Genomic DNA, 9,427 nt, shown 5'->3' on the forward strand with positions numbered 1-9,427 from the left:
GTGCCCACCACGACACCTGGCTTTTTTAGAGACAGGGTCTTGCTCTAGCTCAAGCTGGTCTGGAACCTGTGGACTCAGGCAGTCTATCCTCCTCAGCCTCCCAGAGTGCTAGGATTACAGGTGTGAGCCAGCATGCCTGGCCCACTCATTGTTTTTTATTTTTATTTTTTATTATTAAATCATAGCTGTGTACATTAATGAGATCATGGGGCACCATACACTGGTTTTATAGACAGTTTGACACATTTTCATCACACTGGTTAACATAGCCTTCCTGGCATTTTCTTAGTTATTGTGTTAAGACATTTATATTCTACATTTACTAAGTTTCACATGTACCCTTGTAAGATGCACTGCAGTGTAATCCCACCAATCACCCTCCCTCTGCCCATACTCCCCCCTCATTCTCCTCCCTCTCCCCCTTCCCTCTATTCTTAGGTTATAACTGGATTCACTCATTGTTTTTTAAAAGCTAGTAATTTTAGTAGTGGTGCCTTGAGGCTAGCTGTTTTGTGTCTCATATTTTGGTATGCAAATAACATAGATTCAAATATGTGAAGCACACATGTTCTGAATTTCAAGAAGTTTAAAAATCGCCTCAGCGCCTGTAGCTCAGTGGTTAGGGCGCTAGCCACATACACCAAGGCTGGCAGGTTTGAAACTGGCCCAAGCCTGCTAAACAGCAGTGACAACTGTAAGAAAAAATAGTCAAGTGTTGTGGCAGGCGTCTGCAGTCCCAGCTACTTGGGAGGCTGAGGCAAGAAAATTGCCTAAGCCCAAGAGCTGGAGGTTGCTGTGAGCTGTGCTGCCACAGCACTCTACCGAGGGCGACAAAATGAGACTCTGTCTCTAAAAAAAAAAGAAGTTGAAAAATCCACAATTCTGTGAATTAAGACATGGGTAACACAGAAAAACAGGTCAGGCTTTGGTCTCTACTAAAAGTAGAAAAAACTAGCCACATAGTGGGTGCCTGTAGACACAGCTACTCAGGAGGCTAAGGCAGGAGGATTGCTTATGGCTTTAGCCCAGGAGTTGGAGGTTGCAGTGAATTGCCATGATGCCACAGTACTTTACCAGGACAACAGAGTGAGACTGTCTGAAAAAAAGAAAAAAAGCAAACAAAAGTACCACAAAAACAGCCCCTTAAATTAGAAAAACATTATTATTGCTACTACTTTACACAATGAGAAGCCTAGAGATAGTGAGACCAAGGCAAGCACAGATATCTATGGTATCACTAGGGACCCTGGCTCCCAGTATTTTTCCTATTAACCAAGTTTTGCATGTGTGTTTTTGTTTTCCCTAGCTGTTGTTACAAGATGACAACTCCCCTCCAGCACTGTATCTGTATCTTATGAGGTAAAGAAGAGAAAAAGAGAAAAATGCAAAAGATATTCACCAGCCACGTCTCTTGATCTGTTAAAGAACTTTCCCAAAGCCCAAAACTCAGGGACATCAGCGTATATAAGTCAATGACTAGAAGTGTCACGTGGCAATTCTTATTTGCAAAAAAGTCCAGAAAGTCTGGGTGTGGTGTCTCATGCCTATAATTCTAGCACTCTGGGAGGCCAAGGCACGCAGATTGCCTGAGCTCAGCCAAAAAAAAGAAGTTCAAGACCAGCTTGAGCAAAGTGAAACCCCGTCTCTACTAAAAATAGAAAAACTAGCCTATAGTCCTGGCTTCTTGGGATGCTAAGACCAGAGGATCACTTGAGCCCAGGAGTTTAAGGTTGCTGGGAATTATGACCCACCATGACACTCAACCTACAACAAAACAGACTCTGTCTCAAAAAAAAAAGTCTGGAAGATGCAGCTTTTTGATCAAGCTCTTCGCTACTCTGGGGGGGGGAAAGTCAAGGTTTTTTTAGTTAAGGAGGAAGGGAAGAGTAGATTTGAGTGGTGAACTATTCATATCTTCCCATCATTCTCTTTAAATAATGAAAGATTTTTATTTTTTAATTTTTTTTGAGACAGAGCCTCAAGCTGTCACCCTGGGTATAGTGCTGTGGCATTACAGCTCACAGCAACCTCCAACTCCTGGGCTCAAGCGATTCTCTTGCCTCTGCCTCCCAAGTAGCTGGGATTATAGGCATCTGCCCCAATGCCCAGCTATTTTTTTTATTGCAGCCATCATTGTTGTTTGGTGGGCCCGGGTTGGATTTGAACCCGCCAGCTCAGGTGTATGTGGCTGGTGCCTTAGCCACTTGAGCCACAGGCTCCAAGCCAGATTTTTATTTTTTTATTTTTGTTTCTTTAGAGACAGAGTCTTGCTGTGTCTCCCTCGGTAGAGTGCTGTGATGACACAGCTCACAGCAACCTCCAGGTCCTGGGCTTAGGCTATTCTCTTGCCTCAGCCTCCTGAGTAACTGGGACTATAGGCACCTGCCACAACGCCTGGCTATTTTTTGGTTGCAGTTTTTGCCAGGGCCCAGATTGAACCCACCACCCTCAGTATACGGGTATGGCGCCCTACTCACTGAGCCACAGGAGCCCCCCCAACTTCTTTTTTTTTTTGAGACAGAGTCTCACTTTGTTGCCCTTGGTAACTCACAGCAACCTCCAGCTCTTGGGCTTAGGCGATTCTCTTGCCTTGGCTTCCTGAGTACCTGGGACTACAGGTGCCCACCACAACGCCCAGCTATTTTTTTTTTTTTTTTTTGCAGTTTGGCTAGGGCTGGGTTCAAACCTGCCACCCTCAGTATATGAGGCCGGTGCCCTACTCACTGAGCCACAGGTGCCACCCCACTGAATTAATTTTTTTTTCCACTTGATATATGTGATGAAATTATCCTAAGGTTCCCAACAGACATTAAAGAGAATTTTGGTATACCCCTTGGTCAGTTCAGGTTTTCCAAAAAGGAGGTGCCATTTTGCATTTTGTTTATGGTTTTTTTCTACAGACAGGGTCTCAATTTCTCATGCAGGCTGCAATTCGGCGGCACAATCAGTTCATTATAGCCTTGAACTCCTGGGCTCAAGCCATCCGCCTGCCTCAGCTTCTCAAGTAGCTGGAATTACAGACACACACACCATGCCCAGCTAATTAAATTTTTTTTTTTTGGTAGGGGCAGTGTCCCACTAGGTTGCCCAGGCTTCTCTGGAGCTCCTGGCTTCAAGCTATCCTTCCACGTTGGCCTCCCAGAGTGTTGAGATTACTGGCATGAACCACCACTGCTGGCCCTAATGGTCATCTTTGATTCAATGACTTCCCAATGGTTCTGCCAAACTTCCCTGAGCCTGCACCGTGGCCTGGAATGCTTTCATTAACCCTCCTTGCCCCCATCCTTTACTCTAGGCCAGCCTTGCATCATGGTGTGATGGCTCTCCCAGCCTCATCTGGCTCCTGCCTGTAATCTCTCACAAGTGTCTCCTCTAATAAAATCTTTGCACTTCTATCCTATGTTGGCACCTCCTTCTTTGAAAGACCTGCCCCTTAGTCAGTCCTCTACCAAAATCTTCTTTAATGTCCGTTAGGAGCTCAGGATAATCCTGTCACATATCTCAAGTGGAGGAAAAAAAGAAGGAGGGGTATGTAAAAGAATTTTACCCACTGAGAAATTATGGGGAATAGATGCACTTCAACCACAATTATCTCCCAGACATGGGATTCTAGGTGATCCTTATTTTCTTTGGTAGTTTGTGTCTTTCCAAATTTTCTATAAAAAGCATGTATTACTTTTTTTTTTTTTTTGCAGTTGCCACTGCTGTTTTAGCTGGCTGGGGCCAGGTTCGAACCTTTCACCCTCGGTATATGGGGCTGGCGCCCTACCCACTGAGCCATAGGCGCCGCCCCATGTATTACTTTTGACAGGAGAAATATTTTATTTTACAGATCAGGACATATAGTCAGGCTTTCCAGTGGGGGTGGTTCTAATGAACTGAAATGGCACCCATTTCCTCTGTCCCTCATCCCCCAGCACTGCCTCTCCATGTGGGAGCTGAACCTCCACTAGGCTTCCCTCCCCTGCCACTCTCTAGCCCCCATTCTTGATGGTTGACTTTACAGCCTGTGCATTCAACAGAGGTAGGAGAAGAGGCGCTGACAGCTGAGAGAAAGGGCTCCCAAGCTCACTGGCCACACTAGCTTCTCCATCAGTGCAGCCCCAAGCCCAGGCAGGGCAAACGAAGGAGAGGAGTATGTTTACCTCATTTTGGATAATGAGTGGGTTTGGGTGGTTGCTATCTGGCAGGACCAGGCTGAAGGTCATTTCTCAGGCATCTACAAAGGCCACATGGAGGCCAGCAAAGGCAGCTTGGAGGAGCCGATTCACCTGGAGGGTGAATCAGTTGCTACCATACACAGACTTATAGCCAGTGTTGGCCAGTTTGATGACATGACCACCAGAGTGTCAGGTTCTCAGGCCAGGAGGGCAGCCACAGCTGCCCAGATCCCTGACAATCATTGCACAAAGATGGATGGAGGAAGGTAGTGAAGTGGGCTCCTAAGCCTAACACCACCATGGTGTGTGGACTCCCAGCCAGGCCCCCCAGCTCCCGGGCCACAGAATGTAGGGAGGCCACTAGTATGTGGGATGAGTGCAAGAGCCAGCCAGCCATGGGCCCGCCCTTGCAGCACTATGCCCTGAGTGGTCTCCATGGTCATCAGGGGCCCTGTATGATAAGATGGTGTGTAGATCTACAGGCTTCAAGGCTGTTGGTAAGGTGAGAGAGAAGGAAGGGGTCAGGGGTTAATAGAGGGCTATATTTCCCCATTTTAAAAATACAAAGGGTCTTGGGCGGCACCTGTGGCTCAGTGAGTGGGGCCCTGGCCCCATATGCCGAGGGTGGCGGGTTCAAACCCAGCCCCGGCCAAACTGCAACCAAAAAAAAAAAATAGCCGGGCGTTGTGGCGGGTGCCTGTAGTCCCAGCTACTCGGGAGGCTGAGGCAAGAGAATCGCTTAAGCCCAGGAGTTGGAGGTTGCTGTGAGCCGTGTGACGCCACGGCACTCTACCCGAGGGCGGTACAGTGAGACTCTGTCTCTACAAAAAAAAAAAAATACAAAGGGTCTAGCAAGTATCCTGTGACCTGGTATTGCTCTCCCCAATCTATAATATTGCCAGTGACCTCTTAGTTATGAAATCGGAAGTCTTTTTTTTTTTTTCTCTCTGAGCCAGAATCTCACTCTGTTACCCAGGTTAGAGTGCCATAGTGTAAGCCTAGCTCACAGCAACCTCAAACTTCTGGGCTTAAGTGATCCTCCTGCCTCAGCTTCCTGAATAGCTGGGACTACAGGTGCCCACCATATTGCCCAGCTAAATTTTTTTTTTTTTTTGAGACAGGATTTCATTCTGTCCCCCTGGGTAGAGTGCCACAGCATCATAGACCACAGTAACTTCAAACTCTTGGCCTTGAGCAATCTTCTAGTCTCAGCCTCCAGAGTAGCCAGGACTACAAGGCGTATACCACTACACCTGGCTAGTTTTGCTATTTTTAGTAGGACAAGATCTTGCTTTTGCTTAGACTGGTCTTGAACTCCTGAGTTTAAATGATTCTCCCATCTTGGCCTCCCAGAGTGCTAAGATTACAGGCATGATCCTGGCCAAAATCTGAAGTTTTATCCTCATGTCTCAGCTTTGCTGGCCCCATAGCATTTTGTCTCACTAATTTTCCTTCAGAAATCCTCTCCTCACTGGAGTGGTGGCTCACTCCTATAATCCTAGCACTTTGGGAGGCCAAGGCAGGTGGATCATCTGAGGTCAGGAGTTCAAGACCAGCCTGAGCAAGAGCGAGACCCAATCTCTACTAAAAATAGAAAAAAGGGGGCTCGGCACCAGTCACATATACCTGAACTGGCGGGTTCAAATCCAGCTCAGGCCTGCCAAACAACAATGACAGCTGCAACCAAAAATAAAAAAATAAAAATAGCTGGGTGTTGTGGCGGGTGCCTGTAGTCCCAGCTACTTGGGAGGCGGAGGCAAGAGAATCACTTGAGCCCAGGAATTGGAGGTTGCTGTGAACTGTGATGCCACAGAACTCTATCCAGGGCAACAGCTCCAGGGGTCCTCAAACTTTTTAAACAGGGGGCCAGTTCACTGTCCCTCAGACTGTTGGAGGGCCGGACTACAGTTTAAAAAAAAACTATGAACAAATTCCTATGCATATTGCACATACCTTATTTTGAAGTAAAAAAAAAAAAAAAAAATGGGAACAAATACAATCACACCACCGCATGTGGCCCGCGGGCCGTAGTTTGAGGACCTGCCTTGAGGCTCTGTCTCAAAAAAAAAAAAATAGAATAGAAAAGGCTAGGCGCCTGTGGCTCAAGCGGCTAAGGTGCCAACCACGTACACCTGAGCTGGCAGGTTCGAATCCAGCCTTGGCCTGCCAAACAACAATGATGGCTGCAATCAAAAAACAGCTGAGCATTGTGGCAGGTGCCTGTAGTTCCAGCTACTTGGGAGGCGGAGGCAGGAGAATCGCTTGAGCCCAGGAGTTGGAGGTTGCTGTGAGCTGTGATGCCACAGCACTCTACCCGGGGGCGACAGCTTGAGGCTCTGTCTCAAAAAAAAAAAAAAAATAGAAAAAAGGGGCTGGGTATTTTGGCATGTGCCTGTAGTCTCAGCTACTTGGGAGGCTGAGGCAAGAGGATCACGTGAGCTCAGGAATTTGAGGGTGCTATGAGCTATGATGCCATGGCGCTCTACGACAGCAGAGTGAGACCCTGTCTCTAAAAAAAAAGAACAAATTTAAGAAAATTCTTTCTGAAGCTCTGACATGTCATTTCAAATCTGACCCTATGTCTTCAAATTCTTTATCCAGAACTTCCTGTGGAAGCCCCCTCCCACCTCTTTAAACCAGTATGCAGTTTCTGGCTGGGTCTGGGTTTGAACCCACCACCTCTGGCATATGGGGCCGGTGCCCTACCCCTTTGAGCCACAGGCACCACCCTCTTTAACCCAGTATGAAGGGTATGAAATGAATATATCCTCCTCTTCCGTGCTTATCCCCTTGCCCCCAATCTGGGAACCCCATGACTGCCATTTTAAGTTCCCTCTGTGGTTATCCAGTCATGTCCATTCATTCTAGAACCAATCAGTCAATAAATGCTGCCAATTCCTCCAGCACACCTCCTTTACTTCTGATACCTTTTTTTTTTTTTTTTTTTTTTTTGAGACAGAGCCTCAAGCTGTGGCCCTGGGTAGAGTGCTGTATCCTCACAGCAACCTCCAACTCCTGGCCTCAAGCTATTCTCCTGCCTCTGCCTCCCAAGTAGCAGGGACTATAGGCACCCACCACAACAACTGGCTATTTTTTTTGGTTGCAGCCATCATTGTTGTTTGGTGGGTCTGGGCTGGATTTGAACCCGCCAGCTCAGGTGTATGTAGCTGGTGCCTTAGCTGCTTGAGCCACAGGCACCAAGCCTATTTTTTTTTTTAATCAATTTAGCTCTTCTCACTCCATATGTTGACATTATTCTATATTGTCAGGGTTTTGTCTTTCTCTTTTTAATCCAATCTGTCCAACAAACTGAAAATCTAGTTTAAAAACATTGTCTCTCCCAGTTGTCACACAATAAGCTCCTAAATCCTGGTTTCTCTACAGTTCTTTTTTTTAAACTCCAACTCTGACATTGAGCTCCATAGAGACAGCACCAGGGCAAGTGAGAGCCTGACAGGCACTGGGCGACTCTGTGCCTTGTTGAGGAAAAATAACTAAACGTGGGCAAAGGAGATCCTAAGAAGCTGAGAGGCAAAATGTCATCATATGCATTCTTTGTGCAAACTTGTTGGGAGGAGCACAAGAAGAAGCACCCAGATGCTTCAGTCAACTTCTCAGAGTTTTCTAAGAAGTGCTCAGAGAGGGGGAAGACCATATCTGCTAAAGAGAAAGGAAGATTTGAAGATATGGCAGAGGTGGACAAGGCCCGTTATGAAGGAGAAATGAAAACCTATATCCCTCCTAAAGGGGAAACAAAAAAGAAGTTCAAGGATCCCGATGCACCCAAGAGGCCTCCTTCGGCCTTTTTCTTGGTCTGTTCTGAGTATCGCCCAAAAATCAAAGGAGAACATCCGGCCTATCCTTTGGTGATGTTGCAAAGAAACTGAGAGAGATGTGGAGTAACACTGCTGCGGAGGACAAGCAGCCTTATGAAAAGAAGTCTGCAAAGCTGAAGGAAAAATACGAAATGGATATTGCTGCATACCGAGCTAAAGGAAAGCCTGATGCAGCGAAAAAGGGAGTCATCAAGGCTGAAAAAAGCAAGAAAAAGGAAGAGGAGGAAGATGAAGAGGATGAAGAGGGGGGAGGAAGACGAAGATGAAGAAGAAGATGATGAATACGTTGGTTCTAGAGCAGTTTTTTTTTCTTGTCTATAAAGCATTTAACCCCCTTGTACATAACTCACTCCTTTTAAAGAAAAAAATTGAAAAAAAAAAATAAAACTCCAACTCTTTCCTGAAGAGTTGGAGTCCTTGCCAGAAAATCCTTGGTTCTAGCCAATGTTATCTATGCACTTGCTCTCCTATAATCACCATCTGCTTACCTGTCAAGATTATGCATAATCTCTGCAAATATTCTCACTGTTCTGATTTTGTAATAATTAGGACAAGCTAAACATTTGCTATCTAAAAATCATACACATGGGGTGGCCAGCCCCATATGCCAGAGGTGGTGGGTTCAAACGCAGCCCTGGCCAAAAACCGCAAAAAAAAAAAACCAAAACAAACAAACAAACAAACAAAAAACAATAAAATAAGCAAAAAGAAAAAATAAAAAGAACCAAATAAAAATTAAAATAAAAAATAATCATACACATGTCCACAGATCTAGTTCTTTTCCTAGGTTTGATTTTATAAATGCTGGTGATAACCCAGGTCTGATTTATTATATAATTTTGTTCATTTTGTGTGATTGTATAATGCCTGGGATTCTAGGTTATGCTTGGTCAATCCTAAGAAAAATGACAGTATAGCTAATGTAATAACCTTTGTCAATAATTAGTGCTAATTTATAGACTTTTGTCTAAAGGCATATCCAAAGTAAAGAAATTTTGTGATCTCAAGTTGTGGCAGACGCCTCCTACTCCTTGGACTTTTGTGTTCTTGGGCGCCCCCTTGCATGGGGGCTGTGCCATCAGCCCTCTCTTAGCACCTCACAGAAGCAGGCTGTGCCATCAGCCCTCTCTTAGCACCTCAATCACCCTGGCAGCCTCTTCTTCTCCCTCCGCTTTCGAGGTGTCCTTTTTGCTCTAGCCTCACCTCGACATCTTTCTGGAGACATGTCTTTGGCTCTTTCCCCTTTGCCTTCAGTAGCTCTCTGTGCTGGAGACCAGATGCTCCTCCCCCCACCTTAGAAAATGCCTTCTTCAGGGCCGTGCCCGTAGTTCAGTGGGTAGGGTGCTGGACACATGCACCTGGGCTGGTGGGTTGGAACCCAGCCCAGTCCTACTAAAACAAACAAACAAAATAGCTGGGCACTGTGGTGGG

The 9,427-nt window shown here is 46.0% G+C and overlaps 2 pseudogenes; both read left to right on the forward strand.

Moving 5' to 3' along the window:
- Nucleotides 1-8,506: 8,506 nt before the first annotated feature.
- LOC128562960 (uncharacterized) lies at nucleotides 8,507-8,624 on the forward strand (annotated as a pseudogene).
- A 106-nt stretch (nucleotides 8,625-8,730) lies between these two features.
- On the forward strand, nucleotides 8,731-8,812 carry LOC128562961 (uncharacterized; annotated as a pseudogene).
- Nucleotides 8,813-9,427: the final 615 nt, after the last annotated feature.

This window comes from Nycticebus coucang, chromosome 12, assembly GCF_027406575.1.
Source record: "Nycticebus coucang isolate mNycCou1 chromosome 12, mNycCou1.pri, whole genome shotgun sequence".
NCBI classification, from domain to species: Eukaryota; Metazoa; Chordata; class Mammalia; order Primates; family Lorisidae; genus Nycticebus; species Nycticebus coucang.